We start from the raw sequence: 26,336 nt of genomic DNA on the forward strand, positions 1-26,336 counted from the left end.
ATTATTTTAAAATCATTTGGTCAAAAATAATAAAAACAAAAATCTCTGCCGTGTAACACGGGTCTCTTGTCATTTATTACTCTTGAACTTCTCCACCCAAAGAAGTAATCTTAGAAAACTGCTCTTCTAAAATTATTTTTCCTTCCCCCTTAAACGTTTTCTTTCCAAGCGCTCTCCCTTTCAGAACCCAGCACCTTGGCTGTCTGCACTGTTTTCAGCAGATGCCCCACATCGGGGTTACCAATGACACGTTTTAGTTTTGAAAACTTAAATAAACACGGAAAGAAACCCAGAGGAGCAGAAGCCCCCCCCCCCCCCCCCCCAAGCCTTTCCGATCCGCGGCGAGGCTGCGATGCCTTCAGCGCTGCGGGCCTTCCCGGCTCCGCCAAAAAATGCCCAGGCTGCTCAGTGTGGTCTTCAAGCCGAGAGCCGGTCAAAGAGGAAAAACAAATAGTTGGCTTGACGACCTCCAAGAAGAGTTTCACTCTGGCTTGACTAATATTTGAAAGATCCGCCCCACCGCGCCGCTTGGCATCTCGGTGTTGGGACCTCGGCGGTTGCCAAGAATTTTTGCAGGGGCTGGAGCCCCGAGGCCGAGGACCGCGCGGAGCTCGGGTCGGGACGGAGCCTCCTCTCCCTCTCTGTGCGCGCACGCCTGGAAAGGCGGGATTTAAAGGCAGCGATGCTGCGGGAGACTCTGCAGTGGCCACGGGCCCCCGAACGGTCCCGCCTCATTCGCCCTAGTGTGTGTGCCTCGCGAGTCCCTGCCTGGTAAACCGTCCACCAGCTTCGGCGCGCGGCAGTGGTATCGGCGCGTCCAAACCCCCGGGGTCGTGGGCCGCGCCAGAGGTCCGGGCCCGAGCGCAGCCCCGGCCGGGCGCGCCCCGCGGGCTCCAGGCACACGCCCCTCACCTGGGCGAGGCAGGGCGCGCAGGCGCTCAGCGCCGGGGCCGCGGCCGGGAGCCTCAGCCCCGCGCCCGCCAGAGTTGGACAGTTCCGGGGCTGCGCCGGGCCGAGCTGTCGCCGGCGCCGCCGCCACCGCCCCGGCTGCAGCAGATAGCGGGAGAGCGTCTGCGCGGAGCTCCAGCGCAGCCCCGGCGGGACCGCCGCAGCCGCCGGAGCGCGAGCAACAGCTTCCCGGCCGGAGGAGCCACTGCCCCACGCGCCAGCGGCCCGCGCGCCGAGGTAAGCCCCGGGCGCCCAGCCCAGCCCGTTGCCCCTGGGACCCGCGCCGCCTTCCCGCCCCGGCCCGCGCGCCTCCTCTCGGCGAGCGGGCAGCGGGGCGCGCCGCCCGAGGGAATGGCCGGGAGCCTCCCCCCGCCCTCCCCCAGCCCCCCCTAGAGTTTGCACTTTGTCCGGCGGTCCCACTTGTAGAGGAGGATGCCTAACCGCCGCTTGCCCGGGCTGTGGCGTGAGGCTCCTGTGAGCCCCTGGAGTTAGGAGGAAGGCGTGGAAGCCAAAGGAATCAAGGAGTCCCCAGCGTGGGCTCCAGGGCTCGGATTCCCAAGGACGGAGGGGAGGATGGAGAAGGGTAGAGGACAAGGAGAGTGCCCCTCTGTGGTTAGCCGCAGTGCCTCCGTCACTTGGGCTTGGAAGTTTGGGGCTGGGCGTCTGTCTCTTCATTACAGGGAAATGGGTAGTTTGGGGAGATGTGGGAGGAAGACAGAAGTCCACACTTAGGGTTCTGAGAAAGTTCTGCAGCTGAAAGAAGGTGAAATGGGGGCGGTGAGGCAGAAAGAAGGTCCCCAAAGTTTGCACTTGCTGGGAGCCTGGGGTGGGGCGGGGGCGCTGGGTGAAGGTGTCAATGCAAGATGGGAGGACACTGTGGGACTGCGGAAGGGACAAGGAGAAGGGGAGGGGGAGGACCATCTGCTTCGCCACTGTTATTTGCGGGGGCCCGTGGGGAAGAAGGGAGAGCTGGCAGGACGATGCTTCCCCCAAATGTTTCCCCAGGCTCTGGAGGACAAACAGTTTTTATGGTGAACCTGGATGGGGGAGTGTTGTAGTCCTTCAAGGAAAATAAATTGCCATCAAGCCCCGGCCCCCATGAGTACAAAATAAACACAGTTTTGGAATGCTCTCAAAAGTTCTTGGATTAGGAAACGTCATCTTCATTTTCATGTAGAGATGTGGTTTGCATTTCTCTTCGGGTTTGCTTTGCTCAGGATCATTACACCAAGATACATGCAAACTTTGTTAAGATGTAGCAAAAGATGCTCAAATAGAAATAAAACATTTGTGTGATAGGGTCCAGCCTCAAGCTTGGAAACTGGCAGCTTCAGAACAATGCATAAGCTGTAGAAAATACATTTATCAAATTAAAAAGAAGGCTTTTCATAAAGTCAATAAGCTACATCTTAGACAAAGTTAAAGGTTTTGGCTTGAAAGAGCTCCCTTAAATATTTCAGGACCCTATTTCACCGGTTTTCATATCATACTCCTTTCATCTTATTTTGATGCATATGTGCATTGAGTATGTGCTGCCTTTTCTCTGTAATAGATAAATGCCCTTAGAATGCAAATACTGCATTGCAAGTTCTGTTGTTACTTAAAGCTTTTGAGGTGGAAAAAAATGTTTATTTAGTCAAACTGTCGGTTGTAGTTCAGATTCTGTATTCCCATAAATCAATTATTTGTGGATTTATAATTTACACTGCTACTCATTTCCAAAAATGATTTGAGGAAGCTTGGAATGAAAACCACAAATCAAATAGCTATTCTTGTAGATCTCCTTGACCTCTCATGGATGCGTTTGTAGTAAAATGCTTTTGAGAAGGTGAATTCTCCTAACAAAGGAAAAATTACTGCTCTCCCTGGAATCATCCTAGTGAGATAAATGTTTTGCAGCATAATTCCATTCCTTATGTACTTCATTTGCATTATATTATTTTATGTTACATAAGTAATGATGTCTTTATAGAAGTTTAACCGCTAAGCAGCACCTATATTAAAGAAAACAATGGTGATATTTAATAGCATTTTACCAAATATACAGATTCACTGAGCAAAAAGAGAACAGTGAACTTAATGTATCCTTCTTGAACGGAGGCAGAAAGGGAACCAAGGGAGGTGTCTCCTCTGCAGTCAGATGAGAGAAGGAACTGTCATTAGTACTTGTCACCTAAACATGGCCAATTAGTGAGACCTGTCAGCAGTTAGAAGATAACTTTACCAAGCGTTAACTATCATTAAGGATTATCAAGGTACATCAGGTGTTCTCAGCATTCTTTCTCTCAGGCTAGTGACCTGGCTCAGAGAGAAAAAAAAAAAAAATCCTGCAAAACAAACATAACTCTGAAAGGTAAAATGTCTACTCAGCATAATGCTTGTGTGGAGCTCCCACCATGGAAGAGATAAGAATCTTCAATTGCTAGACCACCTCCCCTTACTTTAGATTTTTTCTTCCAGCTGAGTTTGAAGATATCATTGCATGATTTTTTATAGCAATTTATATTAAAAACTACGAGCAATTAGTTTACTTTTCACAGGAGTAATGGCTTCATTTGTGAAAATCTTTGCTCATAGAAGTAAAGAGCTTTCTGCTGTTCCTGGAAGATCCTATGTCTTCCAAGATCTAAAGAACAATGAGTGTATTTGTCCCAATTTCCCACTGCGTTAAACTTCTGTGTTTTTATTGTGATTCCCCCCACCCACACTATTTCACTGTCTCTATTCTGCCATGTCCCCAGTTCTGTCTCCTGTGTCTCAGTATCATCTTCTTATCCTACTTTTCTTTTTCATTTTTTTTATTCCGCAGTTCTGATCCTTTTTGCTTTTTTGCATGTTACCTTTTATTCATGGTGTCCCTTTATTAGTGCTGGATTATTTTCCAAAAGTGGGATTCCTAAGTCTACTTTCCTTCCTAAATTTTGTATTGACAATTTGAATTAGCTGTGAGATGCCTCTATATTTCTCTCAAGTGCCTTAAACTAACAGGTTTAAACTCTAATCAACATCTTTCTTGTTACAGGAAAAGAAGTGACTGCCAATTTCTGTATTCCCCCAGTCACCCAGGACCTTCCCAATATCTTTGCTTTCCAAATATAATTTCACAGATAAGTTCTAAGGACTCCATTTCCATATGATGTCTCATAATGCCTTCTTCTCCACCTTTTTATTCCCACAGGGACTGTCTTTGTTCAGACTCTTCTCCCTTTCTAGAGACTACACTAGTGTCTTCCTGACTAGTTTCCCATATCCAGTCTCTCTCATGTCCAACCCATTTTACACTTGGTTTGCAGAATAAGCTTCTTAAAGCAGAGCCAAGCTCAGACACTGGCTAATGAACTTTTCCCCAGTGGCCTACCAAATACCATATGAACCTCGTCTCTGACATTTTATAGACCCTTTGCAGTCCAGGCCAAAAGTAGCTCCACATTTTTACTTTGATCTCATAGATTCACTCTCTCATTCATTCATTCGTTCATTCACCATTTTATGGATATCTGAGTGTCTGCCGCATGCCAGGCACAGCCGTAGGTAGTACTTTTGGAAATACCTCTTGTATTAGCTCAATGATATGCTTTACGTGTTAATTTTCAAAGATGGAATCCACTGTTAAAATATAATCTTATGTGGTTGAAATGGTGCCCCAACAATCCCATTGACCTCCCATCCCTACCCTTAGTAGGGTCTGAGGCATCGTCAGAGTCGTGAGTCTCCCTGAAACTATTGGAAACACTGCTCTAGGCAGAAGGCAGTGTTCCCTCAACACACAGCTGGCTTCTGAGTTCTCTGTCTTGGCTTAGGCTGTTCCCTCTGCCTGGAATAGGCCCTCCCACTTCCCCATTACCATTTCCAGCTGTCAGAAAGTCCATGGAGTTGCTCTGCACGTCTCTGAACTCCAGTTTCTGCTCCTCCAAACCCTGTAACATTTTGCTTGGCCTCTTCTTGGAGCACAAGTCATTGTATTCCTCCTATATTTGTGCTTTCTGCATTGTCCCCTAAGGGCACCACACCAACTTTGCCTAACCTCAGGCCTTCCTTTCCTGAAATACCCAGCGGGGGGGAAGGGGGGGGGGTTGGGGGCTGGCTTATTGTGGGACATCAACAAGTAATTTATTTTTTTTTTTTCTTTTTTTTTATTTTTTTTATTTTTTTTAATTTTTTAATATATGAAATTTACTGTCAAATTGGTTTCCATACAACACCCAGTGCTCATCCCAAAAGGTGCCCTCCTCAATACCCATCACCCACCCTCCCCTCCCTCCCACCCCCCATCAACCCTCAGTTTGTTCTCAGTTTTTAAGGGTCTCTTATGCTTTGGCTCTCTCCCACTCTAACCTCTTTTTTTTTTTTTTTTTTCCTTCCCCTCCCCCATGGGTTTCTGTTATGTTTCTCAGGATCCACATAAGAGTGAAACCATATGGTATCTGTCTTTCTCTGTATGGCTTATTTCACTTAGCATCACACTCTCCAGTTCCATCCATGTTGCTACAAAGGGCCATATTTCATTTTTTCTCATTGCCACGTAGTATTCCATTGTGTATATAAACCACAATTTCTTTATCCATTCATCAGTTGATGGACATTTAGGCTCTTTCCATCATCAACAAGTAATTTAATTAGACTGAATTCTACCTAGTTCTCTAGTCCCAACTTCTGCCTGTAATAGCTACTTGTTTTAACAACTCAGTGCGGCTCTTACAGTAGAACCAGGGCTCTCAAATTTGAATATGCATCTAAATCACCAGGAGATCTTATTAAAGTGCAGATTCTGGTTTAGCAGGTCTGACTTGGGGCCAGAGGTACTGCATTTCTAAGGGATTCCCAGCCGATGTTAAAATAGCTGATCCTTGAACTTGAGTAAGGTAGTAGATAAATTCACAGTTTGGGGAGTTTCCAGCAGCTCCTGCCTCTCTGTCTGGTGATTTTCCTACAGTTAGTGCTTGCTTCCATGTTACTTTCTATGCTGAAAGTATTTGAGGCCTTGACATGCTTCCCAAGCCTGAGTGGAAGCTGTGGTGATGTCTTTGGAGTTTTTCTTCATTTTGCTGAGATAGTGTTGCAGCGGCTAGTTCTCCCTAATGTATTTTTCTCTGGCCAATGATATTTCTTTGTTATATATTCCTTCTTATTTTCTCATTATATTCAGATTGTGTTTGTTCTCCTTTCTCACTCTGCTATGATTCTTTTTCTTTCCTATGCTCTGTCTGGTTCTTAAAATTCTCTTCAGATGCCTTGGCTGACTCCCTGCCCCAACTGTTTTCCTATTGCTTCCAATTTTTTTTTTTTTTTTTTTTTTCTGCGAAAGGAGCCCTGATAGAGGGTGCAGGAGGCTCCAGTTCTTATTCTGCCTTGACTGTGAGCATGAGATGTTGGACAAAACTGTTTCTTTCTGGTATCTTCACTTGCGGATAGAGGTCTACGTCAGCACTAGGATGCATGTGAGATCTTCACATGGGGCAGAGGAGCTGGTTGGGGGAGGAAACAAGGATCATCTGATGATTCTGGTGTTGGTGTGTGCCCTCATCTAATGTATCTGTTCTAGATAAACAATTTGAACTTTTGTTTGTGTGCTACTTGGAGGAAGACTCATGTATCTTATGGAAAAAAAAACTTATACCTTGGCATTCGCAAATCCAGTAGTTAACCCTGGATTAACACTAAAATCAATTCTGGAGCTTAAAAAGTAGTGATGTTTTTAGCTCATCTCAAGGGAATGATTTAATTTATCAGTATTTTTTTAAATCTCCCCAAGTTATTCTAATTCCCAGCATGGGTAGAGAGCTACATACAGTATCTGATCTGTAAAGGTGGTATGGAGTGATGATTAAGAACTCAGCATTGTGTTTAGCCAAACCCAGACTTTGCTACTCACCAGTTTTGAGAGCTTGGGAAGGTTACTTCACTTCTTTGGTCTTCAATTTCTTCATCTGTGAAATGGGTTGACTTGGTTATTGTGAGGATACATGGGGCCTTCGGTGGAATCCTGTGCATATTGTGGTTGTTGAAGAAACAGTAGTGGTTGTTTGTCCTGATAATCATACCATTACAATATGTATCCACTGAATTACTTATGGGTCATTTCGTCTCAGATATAACATTCTTCTCACCCCTGTTTAGTTTCAAGATATTCAGCATAGTATAATCAGTTTGAGAAGAAATTTATGAGCACTTTTTTCAGAAGTCAGTGAAAGAAAACAGAAGGGGGCATATATATTAATAAAAACCAATCACCCTTTTATTTGTGATCCATTTGGTGCCACATCAACTCTATGATTTCATAAATAGCAGAGAAAGATTAAAACACATATAAACGGATACAAAAAGATGACCAGGCTTTCATACCTACTTCATGAAAAATGACTTTGTTCTTTAATAAAGACATTTCTATAATCAACAAATAGAAAGGGTTGAAATTCATGGGTCTAAGAGAGCATTTTGTTTTGGAAATAAACATAAATGTGTTAAGCATTTACATTTCTGAGTTTATAATGGGAAATTGAACTTAAAAATTAAAAAGCACACACAGAGAGATACCCTGTTCTGTGCAGGCTAAAGCTAATAAACTTTTTCTCCTCTTTTTGGCTGAGATTCTAGAATAGCCATTAAGCTATAATGCTATCATATTGGCAAAGCAAAGATTGGATAAATGGATATAACCAATGTTAACTAAGGGCCTACATCCCTTGTTTTTCTGTATACATCTGGAAACAAGTGAAAGGATATTCAGTAATTACAGTGGGCCTGGCTTAGGTATCTAGTCGTCAGTAATCAGGGGTTGTGATGCTGATGGCCTTTGAATGTAAAAGAACAGCAGATGGCCACTGTTACTCACCATTTTCTCTTAGGATAAAATATTTCATTTCTGCTTTATTTACTTTTTGATCACGAAAAGGATTTTTCATTTAAACTGATTAAACCTTTCTAAAGTTTATTTTCCATATTGTGATGTGTACTTTTTAAAATAACACAATTAAGAAGATATTATGACATATGAAAAAGAACTTTTGAGCTACACTAAGAAAAGGTTCATTGTGAGAAATGTTTAGCTAATTCTTTTTTTCAATCTTTGCTTTAATATGCTTGTGTTAAAATTGTGTAAAATTCTACAGAGAGCTGTGATTTTTAATGTGTATTGGTTAAAGTGGTCAGTCTGATGGTTAGTCTATTATGTACGGTTTTCAGAGTCTAAAGGCCTGGACTCTTGATCAACTTCTACTAGTTGCAAATCAAGATTCAGATTCTAATTACTCTCAGGCTTAGTAGATTGCTATTTCTGTAAAATATTAGTTAAGGATATAAAAATGACTACTATACAGTCCTTAGGGTTAAAAGGGATCCTTGTGCAATATGCTCATTGATAAATTGGTAAAATAAGACCAGAGAATCTAGAGTATTTAAAATTTGAGCCTAAGGAAATTAGGCATTACAAGGAAGGATAGAAAAGCTCTACTGGTACTAACACTAAAATTTAAATTATATAAACCTTTTGATGTCTTTAGAGTTGATACCTTAGAGGTGAGAAAACCATACCTTACAGATTTAGGAAGAGAGGTATTACAATATATTTTACCTAAAATGTATTTTACCTAAAACATATATTTTACCTAAAATACAATACTGAGAGTAAGAACACAAAGCACAAAATACCATACTTTTGTATATAAAAAACACACTTGTATGTAAATACCGGCATTTTTATTTTACATATATGAATATTTTTATTTTAATGAATTGGTCATTGCACAGGTTCTTACATAACATCTAGAAAGGCTGCTGGTTAAATGTATCCATTACCAGCATATGTTACACAATTGAAGATGGAAAGTAGTATATTGTCTAACGGTTGAATTCAGGCTCTGGAGTCAGAGGTTGTGGATGCAAATTTCAACTCTTCCCCTTATTAGCTATGTGAGTTTAACCAAGTCACTCAACTTCTCTGTGCCTTAGTTTCCTCAGTTTAAGAGACAATGAGAAGTTTTCATGGGATTGTTGTCAGAAAAAATGATCACACGTAATATACTTAGCAAAGTTCTTAGGATTTAGCCAAGTCCAGTACCCATAAAGGTAGCCATTAGTATGCATAATACAGTTAAATAATTAATATCAAATACCTCACAGATACACTGACATCTTTGCCAAGAGAATTGTGCAACTCTAAGTCTTGCGCCTTCAGTTTGAAACTTACTTTGTATTTTTCAAATATATGTTACTTTCTTCTCTACCTTTCCTTGTTTACTTTAGGAGAACAATGAAATGAAATAGTAGAGGTGTGGAACTGTAAGCACTACAAGGACTCTAGAAAATTTATAATCATGTGAAGCACAGGCAGATTTTTAATAACAAAATATATAACTCAGGCTGTAGGATTTTTGAAAAGACCAAGTAGCTTAAGATATAGCTTCTGTGAATGTGCTTCGTGAACCTGGGACTCATGTCTAAGCCCGGAAAGTTTGGCAAGTGATCCAAATCAGAGAGTGATCCAGATAGAGGAGCCAGCTCATGTAACCAGGATCTGTGGCCAGGGTGGACTCATTCAAGGACAGACTCTTCTCAGGTATCTGATTATGGTTGAATAGTCACCTGGATCCTCCTGGGTTCACAGGCATTTATTTTAATACCTGCCTTGGATTGTCTAAGTTGGAATTTAGACAACAAAATAATTAGCAATAAAGCCCCAAAACAAAACATAATTGGTAAACTATATTCAGGATTACCAAAGAAAGAGTTTAAGTCCATATGTACCTAATTACTACATCTATGGTTCTTAATGGTCAGTCTCATATCCGTGGGAATAAGACTCAGAATGTGGAAGGTAAAATCTTCATCTTGTTCCGCTTTTGCATAGCCTTCCTCTTGTGTCTCATGCTTGTGGCCCTAGGCTGATCCTAAACATGTCTCTAGTACAGTGATTCTTGGACTTTAGTATATAAAAGAATCCCCAGAGAGCTTGCAAAAAAGTGCAGATTTCTGGAATTCACCCTCAAAGTTTCTGACTCACCAGGTCTTGAGGTAGGACTCAGTAATCTGAATATTTTATCAAAATATTTTGTAAGTATCCCAGTTGATTCACAGACCACACTTAGAAATTAGTACTAGTTCCCTAGATTAACACTAGTTCTCAACTCAGGATGCATATCAGAATTACTGTGGTTCTTAGTAAAAGTCCAGTTAAATAGGCCAAGCTCAGTTCCTCTATGATGTATTAACCACAGGACACTGTTTCCTTAAGCTGCTCTGAGTCACTCATGTGGAGCCTGTCATGTGCAAATTCTAGAGAACAAGGCTGTATTCTATCATTGACTACCCAGTGGCCTTCAGCCACAGGTTTTCATATACTATGGTTCTCCATAGCAATGTGGACCACTGACCACCTGCCTCAGTGTCCCTGTGAGCTCACGTGTGATATTCAGATTCCAGGGCCCAAACCTAACTGTACAAAAAGAAAAAAAAAACAAAAGAAAAAGAAAAAAGAAAGAAAGAAAGAGAAGAAAGAAAGAAAAAAGAAAAAGATGGTGGGATGTGAGGTCTTGGAGCCAGGATTTTCCCTGGTTCCCCAGATGATGGTTATGCCTTGATGAAGTTCTCTATTCAGTGTCCTATAGAGCTAGCCTCTGCCTACATGGCTCACAGCTTCAGACAACCCCAAGTGCTTGTGGTGACCACACCAACTGCAGTGACCATAAGGCCAGTACAGAGACCACCATGACTACTGAATGTCAGCAGTGTTTCTTCCCTCTCACATCTCCAGGCATCTCCCATCTCTACATCCTGCGAACAGCCATTTCTCCTGTCCTTGTGGTTTTATAATGGGAAATACAGGCTCCTGTCTCTCTGGTCTCTTCCTGTCTTCTCTTTTCCACAGCTGCCAAGTAGAGACCCAAGTGACTGTGCCAAATGTACAGATGTGATGGCACACATTCAAACTGCTGCTGCCCTGGCAGTGAGACCCCTTTAAGCCTTTTTAAATCCTTGAAGTCTTTCTTGCCTCCCTGTGTATAGCTTACATAAGCAGGGTTTAAATTTGTCGAGAATTTCACAGGTTTTCAGATCTGTTGTCTTCCTCTTAAAGTGCTTTGGAAAAAGGAACAGTGTAATGTGCTCTTGGCTGGCATGGAGGAAAGGCAACCTGATCTTTAGAAATATTTGAATTCTTGAAACCATATTTCTCAATTATCAAGAACTATAGCAAGAAAAATTACTGTGTATGTGTAACAGGTCTGTCTTCAGGGCATGAACTTCAGTAGACCCATTTAAAAATATAAATTAGAAAATGTTCTAGTGTTGCTATATGAAATAACAAACAAAAGTGACATTGAAAATGATTCAATATTATATTACGAACAACTGTGTCATTGATTATTTTAAAATCTGAGCAACAGTTTTCTGTCTTATTAAATACTCCTTTATCTATAAAACTTCAGAGATTGATTGAGGGTGAGGTGTTATAAAAGTCAATAGTTTAACATTTCCTCATTGCAAGGTCATGTTTTGATGGAACCTTATGTGTAGCCTGATTCAGTCCTCCTAGATGTCAACCTCTTTCTTCAACAGTAAGGAAGGTTTACTGGTAACTAAAGGGAGCAGGGCTTGGTAAAGTTGGGTGATTGGCAAAAAGATATACCTACCTGGAAAATGATACCACCCATCAAATTAAATGAGAGAGGGAATTAATGCTTATAGGAGATAGGAAAGTCAGGCTTTATGGATCTTCTCAAGAGATAATTACTGGTGACATGGTAAGTTTCTTTTTCTAACATTAGGAAAAACATTTGAAAAATGAGATCAGAACCATTCCTCAGGGCTAATAATGATGTGTGTTGGATGGGATGGGTTTTTAGTAGTATCTGGGACCTGTGCTTACTTAGGGAGATTGTACTACTCCAGAGACCTCTTGAACCAACCCACTTCCTTGTGGCTGTCAAGCTCTGTTATGACTGTAAGAAAGTGTGCACTGAGAGCACGATTTCAGCACTGGTTGAAGCCACTCTAAGCAGCCTAGCATGAAGAAAGACAAAGCAGAATTTTTGTAAGTCTCTCCACCCTTGTGCTGACATTTCTTAACCTTCTTTAATGACAGGACAAGGCACATGCCTCACCATCGGGTGCAAGATAAAAGGGCTTTGAACTGACATGGAAGCTGCCTACAAACACTTGAAGGGGTGACATGTGGACAAAGAAGTAAATTCATTCCTCAAGTTCAAGCAGGTGCAGTTAGATTCAGTGGGTGGAATTGTAGGGAGGCAGATTTCAGTTCAATATGAGAGAGAACTTTCTAATGATACATATACTGTTGAGTAGTGCCCTGAAAGTTTCGTACTTGCTCCAGGAGAAAGTAGGTGACAGATGAGAGGATCAGCCACCGGAAAAAACATACAAGGCATTCCAAGATTGAGTGGAAGCTCAGCTTGGCCTATCACTATAATCTATCCCCTTTTTGGCATTATTGATAAAATAATTTGAGGAGTGACTATAGGCAGGGGAGGGGGACATATAAGAAAAGAGGTACATGAAGAGGTAGGTACTTCTAGACTCCTTAAAAGATGAAAGAATAATTACCTCACCTTCCCCCCCCCCCTGCTTTTTAAGGACATTACACTTAGTGAGCACCTATAATGTGCCAGAGCATCATGTCATTTAACAGCCAAAAGGCACAACTCCCAATGTGTCCTCTCTTAGCCAGAGTTCTGCAGATGCTTTCCTGTATCTTCAGTGACTCACAAAAACTGTCCTATACACTCATCCTCCCCAAGCTAAACTCCTTGATAATCTTGTCATATCACTTCTTCTGTTTTCTTTGTGGTGTTTGTAATATTAGATTATAATGATCAGGTTTGTATTGATTGTATTGATTTTTATTACTTGGCTGTAAGCTCTTTGAGAACAGACCCCTTTGACTGGTTCATCTAGTTAGTGTCTTTTCAAGCACCCGACAAATAGTAAAAGCTCATGTTTGTTAAATGAATATTTGATTACTCCTTCCATTATACCTCTTCCTCAGAAGAAATACCTAGGATGACTTTTGTCCTCAAGGTAAGGAAATAAAAGGAAAAATACCAGAATATTCTTTCTCCTCCTGACCCTGCCTTTCCATTCCTAAACACATCCTAATCACCTCTTCCATTCATTCTATTTTAGGGGAAGAGAAAAAGCTAGTGAAAGAGAATGAAGTAAGAAAAAAAAATCCCCAAAATTAAAAAAGGGAAAACCACCTCTTGTGCAACCCAACCAGAGGTGTTACCTTTGGCAGCATTACTGGTAGGATGAGGAGGAAATCCTGCTCCTGCTATTAACTAGCCTTTGTGAACCCAAACTAGTTCTGTGACCACCTCATTGTTTCTTCCCAGTAAAATGAGAAGTTTGTCAACACCATTTTCAGGGATTCATTCAGGTCTGAAATACTGCAGTTCCTAACATCTTTTCCTCTCCAAGGTTTCTTGAAGTCCTTTGCCACTGCCTAGTGTTCTCCTGGGTGACCAAGAATCTAGAACAGTGATGAGAAGCAGTGTCAGGAGGTGACATTGGTATGAAACAGTGTTCTTTTTGATTGGACACACTGGCTCGAGTCCCTGCTCTATGGCCTTGGGAATATTGTAAACTTCTCTAAGGTCAAGATTCCTCTCCTTAAAATGGCCGGGACATTCCATACCTCTAGCACTACAAGCACTCAATGAGATAACGTGTATGAAATGCTAATCCTGCCCCAGAAACATAATGAGCACTTTGAAAATGATAATGGTTATTATTTGGAAACAGTCCCCTGTCTCTCTTTTTTCCCCCTCTTTTCTCCAACCCCTGAAAGACACCCACACGCAAGTCCTGAAGAAGTTTTCTTGGCATAGTTATATTGTGCTCTTGCACATCATTTCTCCTCCATCGAGAATTAGGACAGGATAGTCAAGGTCTTTTCCTGCCAAGGCATTCTGCTCTCACACGCACAATGGCCAAAAGAGCAACCCATTTCACAGTGACTGGGAATATATTTATTTTAACATTTACCTAGAAGACATGAATATTACTGAGGAGACACTGGAAGTGGGTGCGGGTCGTCTGTCTTAATATCATATAATGTATCACACCTAGCCAAGATTCTTTTATTTGCGAAAGCTTTGACTGAGCAACAGTGACACAGCAGCTCCTCAATCTGACAGTAAATAGACACCTTATAAAAATTTATGAAGTTCGGGTTGTAAAGAACAAACTGCACATACCGAGTAGTAACATTTCTTATTAAAATAATTTCATCTTTAAGCCCGTGGTCTCCATATCACCTATAATAGAAGCCCATGCTCTGGATAGATACCTCAACAGCCTGTAAACTTTTATATGGGCTTTTGAAAAGGGATGATAGTTTTACGAGATACGATTTTCTCATCTCACCAAATTAGATTATTTGAGAGTGTCCCTGGATGTAAAATTTCAATCCTGAGTAAATCTGTACCTCTGAGACTCTGTGCAGCCTGCTAGCTAGTGGAAATGGAGCATAATAAATCTGCCCTGAGCCCATTTCTCTCCACACAACTCCATAATTCATTCTTTGCTTGGTACTCATGACCACTTTTTCGCAGCTAATCAGTCTGCATCCCAGGCTGGTTCCTTTCATGTGCAGTGCCGCCTTCCAGGTCCAGATCTCACCGCTCGTCATGCCCTTTTGCTCACAGGCTTCTTTCTGGAGCTTGTGTGGTATCATGGACCCTCCATCCAAGCTGTTCCTCATCATATGGCAAGCGGTTACTCTAGTTCTAGGGTGGCCTAGTTGTTGCAGTATACTTTTAAAAAGATGCTCTGTTTAAAATGGATTAAAATAGGTAACAGCATCTCTGAGGATCTGTAAACCCAGTAGGTATTTCAGTTATTCTTTCCTGAATCTCCTCTGCGAGGACAAAGGGGGAATGACCTGCTACAGAAGCTACATGTTTCTTTTTTCCCTGCTTCATTTATGAGGACTACTTCTTTTTTTGTTCCTACCATTTTTTCCTCTTCATCTGGTATAACATTGCTTTGGTCCGACGGCACCACTACCATCAACTGCCACAAAACCAAGAGTGGCTGCGGATGACTTTCAAGGAACTTGAGAAGAAAGAGTTTAGGAAAATGGCCTCCATTGTGGAGCAAAGGCAGACTGAACTGGGAACTAAACACATTGTTTTTGGTCCTATTTCTACCCTTAATTATTTTTGTGGTATTGCACACAGAGTCACCAGCTCTCACTTCTGTCATGTGTAAGGCAAGCAGGTAGCAATAGGTAAATTTTCGTTGAGAAAGTTATATAAACTATAAATTATCTCCTGTTCCTCCCTACAGTTTCATTCAATAACTTAGTGTCTGGAGACAGTTTTAATGGAACGCAGGACTTTGGAATATTTTTCCAGAGGATTGTGCTGTTGTGCAGGGTATAGTCCAGGGGGCCACTCAGAAATAACTTTGTGCAGAAGGCCAGGTAATCAGCAGTGGCCTTGCCAGAGGGCAGGCACCTAGACCAGCAGTTTGAAGCAGAAGCAACAGCATCCAGTTTTTTGGTTTCAGGAGAAGAGTTATCTTTATGTCCTTCAATGATTTTAAACGTCTGTTAATTAAGCAGCTCTTTACACTTTTTTCATAATGCATGCACCTAATTTCATTTATCCATTTTTCTCTTCAACTCTCTGAATTTGCTAAGAGCCTCTATTTCTTCTCTGGTAGTATAGGAAAGGAAACGGAAGCACTGAGAAGCTGGCTAACATGCCCAGAGTGGCACAGTTCAGTGGCAGAGAAGGACTGAGCTCTCACCAAGGAGAGCGGACTCCTTAGTTGCTTAGGGTTCGTCCATGGACAGGCAGCATTGATGTCACTTGGAAGCTTGTTTAAAAATGCAGAATGTTATGCTCCACCTCAGGGCTACGGAATCCAAACCTCCATTATAAACCTGTCCGTGTTTAGCACATTGAAGTCTGAGGACAGTAATTGGGTGGAGCCTCCTGCTTCCACCGAAAGTTCCTCTCTGCCCCCTGCTTCCAACAGAGGGTCAAGCCCTCTGGGTTCACCGAGAGACCACTCTATAAAGGAAAACTATGCCCAAGGTGCCTTGGGGCAGCTTCCTAGATTTTATGTGTGAAATAAAACAGAGTTTTTCCTCCCAAGCATTTTGAGGGGTTATATAGAATCACACAAATAGGTAAACAGGCTATGGAATGTGTGTCTCATTTAAAGGCTTTAACAGGTTAGCTCCTGAGCAAACTCCTTCCTAATAGCACTACCTCATATCAGCAAATTCTCACTTAAAAATATGTAAATGTAACAGGACAAGTGGGAAACATATCTCATTAGATGTCTGAGTGATTAGGATCACTTAAATTAAATCTGTACTTCTGGTTCTGAAATAACTTCAAGATCCTAAGGCTGTTGGATCCAACTAAGTTCCACATTTTGAAAATAGACATGCTAGGTTCTTTACAAGAATATGGTTTTAAAATGTAAGCATAAAAGTAACCAAATAACACCAAATTTGGGATATAATCCTGCACTGATTACTGTTTTGATAGTCAGCAAGTCATTAACTCCTCCAAGGTGACTTTCAACAACTAAAAGTCACTACCACGTGCAAATATGTCAGTGGGGAGAATATTGTCTAAGAGAATCTTTGAAATGTTCCCTTTGTCTTTCATCATCGTGCAAAAGAACCAGTTGGCTTTGAAAAAGTCCTGCCAGCCACACAACATGACAACTTTTGACAGTGCCAACAGAGTTGAATAGGACAGAGACGTGTGACTCATTTTGTTCCAAGATATCCAAGACCACCATAAACATACTTTGAATTCTAGGGCACCTGATACCACATTGTAAATATGGAACCATAAATCATTTAGTTCTTGCATTCCTTAGGATGTACCGGGGATCCCCCAAATAGGGAAACTCTTGCCAAATTCCTAGTGTGGCCCATCTGAAACGGTCATTTGTGCACATGGTGCTTTGCACATGCAAGCCCAGAAAATAGAACAAGAGCTGCAAATCTTCACAAATATGATGTGAAAAATGCGCATGTGATCCATACAGTTCTTTTATATGAGAGGCAGATGTGACATGCCCTTTGTATGATGAGTTTATCTTTGATTCCTGTCCCCATCAATTTTAGTGACACTTGCTTTTACCTTTATAGGCAGAATGACATTTTTGTTCTGGCTGAAGTACCCTGGGTCGACTGCCTTCAATAACTGCAGCCCATCTATTGCTGAGATTTTACATCTCTTGAGGGTGGCATTATATTCTGCCTCATTATACAGAACTCGTTCTTTTATGTATTTATTTTTATCTCTTACTTGTCTTATATTCTATCGCCTTCTTCCATTCATTGCATTGTACCCAATCAGATCATTGACTCACCAAAGAATTGAACTGGGATAAGGCTACATATTTGAGTAAATGTATGGCATAAGTTGCTACCAGGACATACCATCTGTATAGAGAAAAATATTCTATAATAGACATCCTAGACTCTTTTTCTGAGACTCTTAAAACATTACCATCTTTAGGGGAGTTAGAGTAATTTCTGGGTTGAGAAAATCATTTGGATCTGAGATAATCAATTTTGTGTTGTGTTGGAGTAGTGAGCCATATGCTCTTGATGTTTGAAGGAAGGATTTCCCTGGTATATGGATATTGTACATGTCACCAAGACAAGGTTACAAAGAAAGGCAATGGAAAAAGTAAGTCCTCAGTATGGTTCCTCAAGTTGAGTAGTTTATCATATGTTAGAGAGTTGTGATTTTACTGAATGTTATTTGTATTTGGAATACCCTTTGTTATTAGATTTTTACTTATGTTCTGAGAGTGATACAGTTTGAGATAAATAGTGTTACTTTTTTTTTTAAGGCCACAACTAAACATCCTGTACATTTTTACATTACTGGAGAGTCATACTTATTCTTTGTCTACCCTTCTTCTACCTCTTTGCCCTAATGATAAACTAAATGGTTTGATCTTTTTATTCAAAGCATTCCTTTAACTGAACAATTATATTTTCATCTTGGCTTCCTTCTTTCCTTTCCTTCCTTCCTTCCTTCCTATTCTTTAATTTCAAATTTTATTTCATAGAAAGAACAACAATAACAATAGCAACCAGAGGCCACAGGCAACCTTACTGTGTGTTGTAGTGTTTTAAGCACTTAACATGTATTATATCCTTTAATAACAAGATAGACATTATCATCATCCCCATTTTACACATAATGAAACTGATGCTTAAGAAGTTGAGGAACGTTTCTAAGTAATAAGACTAGTAACAGACAGAACATGATCTTGAACCCAGTTGTCACTGACTCTAGAACTCACCGTCATCACAAAAACCATACTGCAAGAGTAGAAAGGAAATTTAAACATCATCTAGTTCAAACAATTAACTTGACTAGGTCAAGAGAGGTTAAATGCCTTACCCTAGGATACACAACTAGCAAATGAAAGAGCCCATTTCATTTGGTTCTATTTTTATGGAAGTTATGTGGGAATGTTTTATTCACTCTAAGTGGCTAGCTTGGATTGGCTATCGTCTCTGGATCAATCTGCTGTAACAGGGAGTGTGAGCACACTGCACAGAATTGTTCAGAATGGCTGCTACCTCCCTTGACCCTCTTGCTGCAGGTTAAGAGGAATCTTCATGGCTGGGCAAGGAACAGCTGCAAAAGCTGTTCACTGTATGGGGTTGTTATCTCCCAGGCTGGAAGCTCAGTTCTAGCCAGACTCTCACAGAGCCAGGAAGCAAAGTTCCTGTTAAGGAATTTTCCATGTTATTAGGATTCCTCCTCCCCTCAAAGAAGACCAAATCCAGGGTGAAATCAGTCTGCCTTCGTTGTTCTTTGCTCAGTCTACTCTCCAGGCCCTGCCTCTCTTTTGAAGATAGATTGAATTTGACAGATGGAAAACCAGCAGCAGTCCTGAGACTGGCTGCCAAATGGGACAGAGGAGAAGGTGATCTGATGGGTTGTGGCATTGAACTGAAAGGGTATGAACATCAATGCATGAGTGAAGACAATGAATGGTGACCCTCTTGAGGAAATAACATTTTTCATCACTGAATAAACCATGCTGAAGGTTTGGGAAAGGGAGAAGGCAGCTACTGGCAAGATACTGCTTTCTGTCGTATACCTATATTACAGATTAGCTTGCATAATGGTGCTTCAACATAAATGTGTGTCCTGACTGGACTTTTTTTAGTCATGTATTCTTCTGACCACAAAACTAAACTTATTCATGAAAAATATGAAGAAAGAAGTGGTGATTCATTGAGATACCCATGCAGGTGGAGTTGTGATTCACTGTGATAGAGTTTGTTTCACTCTACATGGGCACTTCCTTTCCCTTTCCAAGCAGGCAGCCAGGCCTGTGTGCTCCCCTGGCCTCAGGGGAGAGTTGCCTTGCAGAGAAGAAAGCAGAAGTTGCCTGTAATAGACTAGAGACTGGCTTTGGTATTCTTGAGGCCCCTGGAGGTGACAGTATTCCAGAAGGGAAGAGCAGCAGGGAACTTTGAGAAGGGTAAGCAGGGAAATATGAAAGAAGGAGAGAGTTGATTTCCTAAAGTTGGTGTATTCAAGGTTAGTCTCCTTCTTTGGAGTAACCCAGTGCTGTGGCAGGACTTTGTGAGGGAATGTGATACATTTAGGGAAGCCATGCATTTTATCATAGGTGTCTCCAGCCTTGGCAAAAAATCCTACAGCACATAAAGCACGGCCCCCAGCACCAAAGGAGAGGCCTCCAGTTCATGAATTTTCTTTAAAAAATGCAAATCTGAGCATGTTTCTCAGCAAAAGATCCCTTCCTTGACATCACATCTATAGGAGATAGAGAAAGTTATTTCAAGCCGGTGAACTAGCATGTGCAAAATTATGAAGTTAACAGCACATGTGTTCTCTACCAGTGATTTTCTTCATCTGGATCCTAGAGTTGTGTTTATAAACAGCTGGAAGGATGGGCCAGGACTGCTCATGGGTGGGCTTGACTGCCATCTGGTGGAATCTCTGTGGGCCAATGATTTTCAAATGTTTTGAAGGAGCATATATCACTTTTTCAAATAAAATTTTACACAGAAACTCCATAAACTCACATGCTATACCCTCTACCACATAGCTTTGAACACTGGAAGCATCTCTCTGTGACAATGACTGATCAGATATCCATTATCTGATCAAATTTGAGATGTAGAATGATGATTACAATGATGGTAGGAAGATACACAGAGAGGTGAAGACAGAGAAGGTTAGACTGGATGCAAAGATACCAACATAGTGAGAAGAAATTTCTAAACACAAATTGGTAATGTAAAAATAACTTCATTTTTTCTAGAAATTTCAGTTTCTGTTGTAAGCCTCATTTGACTTGATGGTAAAAACTTATACAATTGAGGATTGTACTCTCCTTCTTTGACTTGGATCTCAGTCCACAGAGTGTTTATATACATGTAAAACCACCACTTATTCAAAGCTTAGTTATGTACAGTGCACATACTTTATAAATTTGAACTCATTTAATTACTATAGTAACACTTTAGGGTATATGCTATTATTATCTCCATCTTATAGATAAAGAAACAGGCCCAGAAAGTTGAGTGATTTGCCAAAGTCCAACAGCTCTTAATGACTAGAGCTGGGATTTGAACATAGGCAGCTCACTACCTGCTATGCTCCAGTGTTTCCATTCATACCCAGTGCACCTATGATGTGGAGGTGTCCATGGGGAGTGTACCATTTTGTCCTTGAGAATGATCGGTCTTATCTGGCATCCATAGCCCTGGATTTGCTTTTTCTCTGTCCCATCTGGTTTTAGCACATCATCCACGCAGGTTGCTCTAGAACCTCCAAAATGTTTTCATTCAACTATTCATAACCTATACTGTGCCAGGAGGAAATGATTGAAGCTGTCTAGGATTCTATCTACCTACATTAGTGGGTTTCATTTAAAAAAAATGTTTATTAATTTATTTTTGAGAGAGAGAGAGCACAAGCAGGAGAAGGGCAGAGAAAGAGAGAGAGAGGGAGACATAGAATCTGAAGCAGACTCCAGGCTCTGAGCTGACAACCACAAGCTCAATGCAGGCTGAAGTCATGAACTGTGAGATCATGACCTGAACCGCAGTCCAACACTCAACTGACTAAGCCACCCAGGTGCCCTGGTTAGTGTTTTTTTTCTGGGATTCCCCCGCTCCCCCAGGCACATTTGGCAATGTTTAGAAATATTTTGGTTATCCCAACTGGGGAAGATAGAGGCCAGGAATGCTGTTAAACATCCTCTAAAGCACAAGACAGCCCTACAACAAAGATTTTTTGGGGACCAAAATGTTAATATTACTGACATTGAGAAACTCCAATAGAGACGTGAATATAGTACATTTCACCCATTTATTTACAAAGTCATAACTTATTCTCAGGGCTCCATCTTCCCAAGAAGGCACAGATTCCCTAGCTTCTTAGATACACCAAATCTTCTGGGATTTTTTTTTACCTTTCCTTCCATCTGAGCTCAGTGAAAGGCTGGTGAGTAGGCTGGGACTTGGGCCCCCCTTTTCAGGTATTCACGTAAGTCCAAAATCTCTGCAATTACCCTTTAGCTATTTCTCTTTCTCTCCCTTTTATTTAGTCTAAACGTAGGAAGCTTTGCTCTTCCTCATCATATTCTTCCAAGTCTGTTGCCCATGAGTTCCCCTAATGTTTGAAACTCAAACTGCAAGAAATGATTACCTGTTTCCCCCCAATTTACACTATGCAATCTCTTTCCTGCGGATAATATATACAGAAAAGTCAGCAGACTGAATGAAGTTTTACTGAACTACAAGAAAAACATTAGTTTGTCCATGTCAGCATTTTACAATCTATATTCTGAGGTGCACCACTGACCCTGGAGATGTCCTTGTGTTTTCTATGAAAAGGGAGAACTTCTGTATGTGGTTCCCCTCTCTAAGAATTCACAAGTCATATAAGCAAGCTATTTAAATTTGTTTATCTCAGGACTTCCCCACAGTATTTGACAAGAAAATATTTCCTTTTCATGGAATCCTCAAGAACAGTTTGTACATAATTTGAGGGATGCTAGTCTATATGATAAATGCGGCCTTTATCAAGGCATTAGCAGAGATAAGAGGAGCTTCTAGAGATGCTAAAAAGTTAGAGCCAATAGGACTTGAATGATTGTTTCTGGGAAGTCAAGAAGCAAGAGAAATCAATGCAAGGATATAGAAACTTCAAAATTAAAGGAACAAATTTTGTATCATTCCTTATATATCACAATGTGTTAGGCACCAGAGATTTTTAAAATTATAAACCACAAAATGACCATACTGAATTTGTTTCTCCTGGATTATTGTAATGGATTTTTGAGTGGTCCCCCAGCTTTCGTTCATGTCCTCCTGTCATCTCAATGCCATAATGCCACTGGAGAAATCTTTCTAAACAAAGATGCAATCATAGCATTGCTTGGATTGAAGAACTTCTGTGATTCATTTTCGCACATAGACAATCTAAACTCATTTGCATCATGTTTAGAGGACCTTGTCAAAATCTTCCTGAATACGGATTTAACCTGGTGTGGCAAGAAATGAGCAACTCTTTCTTACTCTGCAAGATCTTGCCTTGCACTGCCAGTGCCTATGTGCTTATTTTAAGGATCCTGGGGGACAAGCTGTGCTGGGGACCTTGCATCTGCTCTTATCCCATGTGAATGCCTTGATTCTGTATGTTTTGAAAATATAGCTATAATTTTATATAATATATGTTTTTAAGTTTATTTATTTTTGAGAGGAAGGGAAAGCACAAGTTGAAAGCACCAGGAGATCATGACCTGAGCCGAAACCAAGAGTCGGACACCCAACCAGCTGAGCTACCCAGGCACCCCTTTAATCTAATCTTAGAAAGGAAGTATTGTGTGGTCTGTCTCTGCCTGTGGATATCTTCCATTTGTCCTCTGGCTCCACTCTAACCTTTGTCCACTCAATTCTCTGCTCTGGGAGGCTCACCTGTATGGACTGAATCTACAGAATCTCTTGCCCTCTGTGTCTTATAGTCGGGTTTGGTTAATGGAAAGTGCTGGCAGGAGATAGGAAGAAGGTAGGAGCATGAGATCAGAGTGTTTATTTCCTGGACCCTATCCTGGAAGGATACCACAGGCTGGCTGTGTCCTGTGCTAGTCATTGCCTCTCACCATATGGCCTCTTAAGGTTTTTTCTGCTCTCTAGATTCAGGTAACTCCTCTGGGGGTTGTAACCCCATCCCCACTCAGACCCCTGGTTCCTGCATATCCTTGTGGTTCCTCTACATCTGACTCTGCACTTGTAAATATAAACTCTCTTCAAATGTTCCCAGTTTGACTGTTGTATTTCTTTCTTATTGGGACCCTAACAGTGACCTGAAACACTTAGATTTTTTTAACATCTGTGAAAGATTTCAATGATAAAGAATTAAGCTAAACAGAGATACTTATCACAAAATGTCCATTTTTGTGTTTTACTTCATATCATTTCAAATGCTACCATAAATTTATCGAATATTACATTTAAAAGTAACTTTAGGGGTGCCTGGGTGGCTCAGTCAGTTGAGTGTCTGACTCTTGATTTTCGCTCAGGTCATTATCCCAGGGTTGTGTGATCAAGCCCTGCATTGGACTCTGTGCTGAGCATGGAGCCTATTTAAGATCTCTCTCTCTCTCTCTCTCTCTCTCTCTCTCTCTCTCTCTTTCTCTTTCTCTCTCTCTCTCCCCCCCCTTCTCCCTCCCTCCCTCTCCCCCCTCCTCTACTTGCGTGCTCTTTCTGTCTCTCAAAAAAATAGGCAAGAAACTGTTTAAAAAAATAACTTTAGAATAAGGATAGTATTCATTTTCTGGTCAAGAAAGGCCATATTTTGTGTGATCCATTGACTGGAAAATTTTCTAGTCCATTGACTAATGAAAATCCATGGGAGAAAATTCATGGAAGTTGGTTTGGGTGGTGGGAAAGACTCCATCTGCGCACAGTTCTCTCTGGTAAGGTCCGTGTGGATAGGTGTGTTAGGAAATTAATGGAAGCAACAGACTCAGAAATCATTGGTTGGCTCAGTGGCTACAGTTTTTACAGCTGGTCTTTAATAGGTCTCAAAAGAATTTTCAAGTAGAAGTAAGAGGCTGTTGACCACAGCTAAGCCGTTCTCTTTTAGAGGCAGGTGTTAATCTTCTTCGGGAGAAGAATTCTCCAGAAAGAACCCAGGTAGGAATGCAAATTCTAGGTAGTTTTCCTCCTCCAGATGGTTTATATATCCTGGGTTCTTTGAATTAGGATAGAATATATAGCACTGAAACTGAAAGGACTTTCAAGTGGACCTTTGCTAGGAGCAGCAAAAAGTCTTTTGTTGTTGTTGTTTTTTATAGTAATAACTCATATTTAGCTCTTACTCTATTATTCATATTATTTTTCTTTTAAGCAAAAAATATTTTAAATATAGTTTTATATAAATTAATTTCGCCTTCCGTGATTCTGGTCATGAAAACAAACATCAAATTACTAATTCTTTTCTAAAGAGGAGTATATAGTGCTAAGATATGACAGACTAGAGATATCATGAAGCTTCCAGTATTCTTCTTTGCTATTTTTTGCTTGTAGATCCAGCCATATAGATATTTATATAGCTATCTATATATAGCTTTGCATCCCATAGAAGCATGTGCTTTCCTTTTCCTGAGGAAATCTTCTTTTTGGAAATGGCAATGCAGTAAGCATTTCCTTTGGCATTGTAGAGGGGATGGAAGCCTATGTATTGCAGCAGTGATGTTGGGGTGATATGTAGGCAAGGATATTGGTCACACTTTCCATATGATCAGCAGTGAGGCATTTCATGTGTGTGAAGATTGTGGTATGAGGGGTCAAAAGACAAATCCGTTGTGGAGGCAGGGTTTATTGTGCAGGTTTTCTTGTTTTGTACATCCTGAAGTACCAGGGTTGTTGGGATCAGTTCGTTGGGATGTAAGATTAGGAAAGATCCAAGCAGTCTTTTGAATATGTTGTCCTCGAGCTGTGGTTTGTTGTTGTTATTGCATTTCCTATACTTGATCACAGAGAGAAGTGTGTATCATATTATTTGGAAAGAGTATTTAAAAACAGGCACGGTCTTGGAAACTTGACCTGTGTAACTCACTAATACCCACCTTTTCCACGTCTGTATTCAAGGAGGGAAACATATTTTTCTACCCTGGACTTGCACAGAAAATATTGGAGATTTGTATGTTTAAGGAATTGATAAATAGACCGTGAGTATATTTAACACGTAAAATTTTAGTTTCTTTTAGCTCTGATTCTGAAGTAATATTAAGGTTGATAAAAATCTAGTAATTCAAGAACTCTGAAAATGGATCTTATTTTTTAGGTTGTTAAATTATAGTAATGATAGAAAGTTAGTACCTTTCTTTAAAAACCATAACCTAGTATTTAATCTGACTGTGCTGTCTCAATGTGTTAGGTCTCAAGCTCTATTTTATAACTATAAAGATCTTTAAAAGAAGGAATAGTCTTGATATTTATTAGAGTCTAAGTAAGATAGTTTCTTTCTAATGTGAAAGTTCTTCATCACGAGGAATGCAAATATGAAATGCATAAACTTGTATATCCTCAAAATACCTTTTAGATGAAGCAGTGTATTTGGAGGAGGGAAAACCACCGTGAGTCAGCTGTCTCTTCAGGTTCTGCTCCAGAACAGTTACTGACTTGTTTAGTGACCTTGACCATCTTGGTCTAACTCCATTTTCATTTTCCCTCTTGACAAATGGGATTTCTTTCTACTAACCTGCTTTCTCTGAACATATTTTGGAAGAAAAATGCTATGAAATACCAATTAACAGTATTTCCCATCTCAGGAGTGAACTTCAATATGAAATGAGAACACAATTCACTTGTATTTTCTTGACCTTGTAATCCTTAGCAAAAAAAAAAAAATTAAAATATGAGTGTATTTTAATGAAGTACTCTAGGATAAATGACTGAAAGTTCATTACCATATAAAAGTTATATTCAACATAGATTCTTTTATATATGAAAATGTGGCTTAGCAAGTTGGCAGCTTGAAAATCCTTGCTTTATTAGTTAACAAATGATTCTGCGTTTTATCACATTTATTGTCAATCTCAGGTTTTGGGTGCCTAGGAATTCAAAATTATATGCTCAGCTGACCCTTTAATTAGCTCTCATTCTGTCTTACATGATTTATGGCCTGGCGGCTCACATGTAAAAATGATATATGATTTAATGAAGTGGAAAGGCAGAATAGGTTTGCACCTCCAATTGTTTGATCCTGTGCTCTGGCTGGTAACTGGAGTGTTTGGGGCAAACAAAGCAGCAGTTCTATCCCTTCACTCATTAAGGGGTAGGGGGTGCTTGTGGGGAGGTCCAGTTTGCAATGATTTGTGATTGTTTG

The 26,336-nt window shown here is 40.7% G+C and overlaps 1 protein-coding gene across 4 annotated transcripts in view; it reads left to right on the forward strand.

Annotated features, from left to right (window-relative positions):
- The first annotated feature begins 1,043 nt into the window (after positions 1–1,043).
- The window catches only part of ZNF385B (zinc finger protein 385B), a 401,094-nt gene continuing 375,801 nt past the window's right edge, over positions 1,044–26,336 (forward strand). Inside the window, exon 1 of one of the 4 annotated variants that reach the window (XM_078451131.2) lies at positions 1,044–1,185. The gene's annotated coding sequence lies outside the window, so the exon portion shown is untranslated. The remainder of the gene's footprint in view (positions 1,186–26,336) is intronic. The other 3 variants (XM_078451132.2, XM_078451129.2, XM_078451130.2) reach the window with 3 other exon arrangements.

Source organism: Panthera onca, chromosome C1, assembly GCF_046562875.1.
Source record: "Panthera onca isolate mPanOnc1 chromosome C1, mPanOnc1 haplotype 2, whole genome shotgun sequence".
Taxonomy (NCBI): domain Eukaryota; kingdom Metazoa; phylum Chordata; class Mammalia; order Carnivora; family Felidae; genus Panthera; species Panthera onca.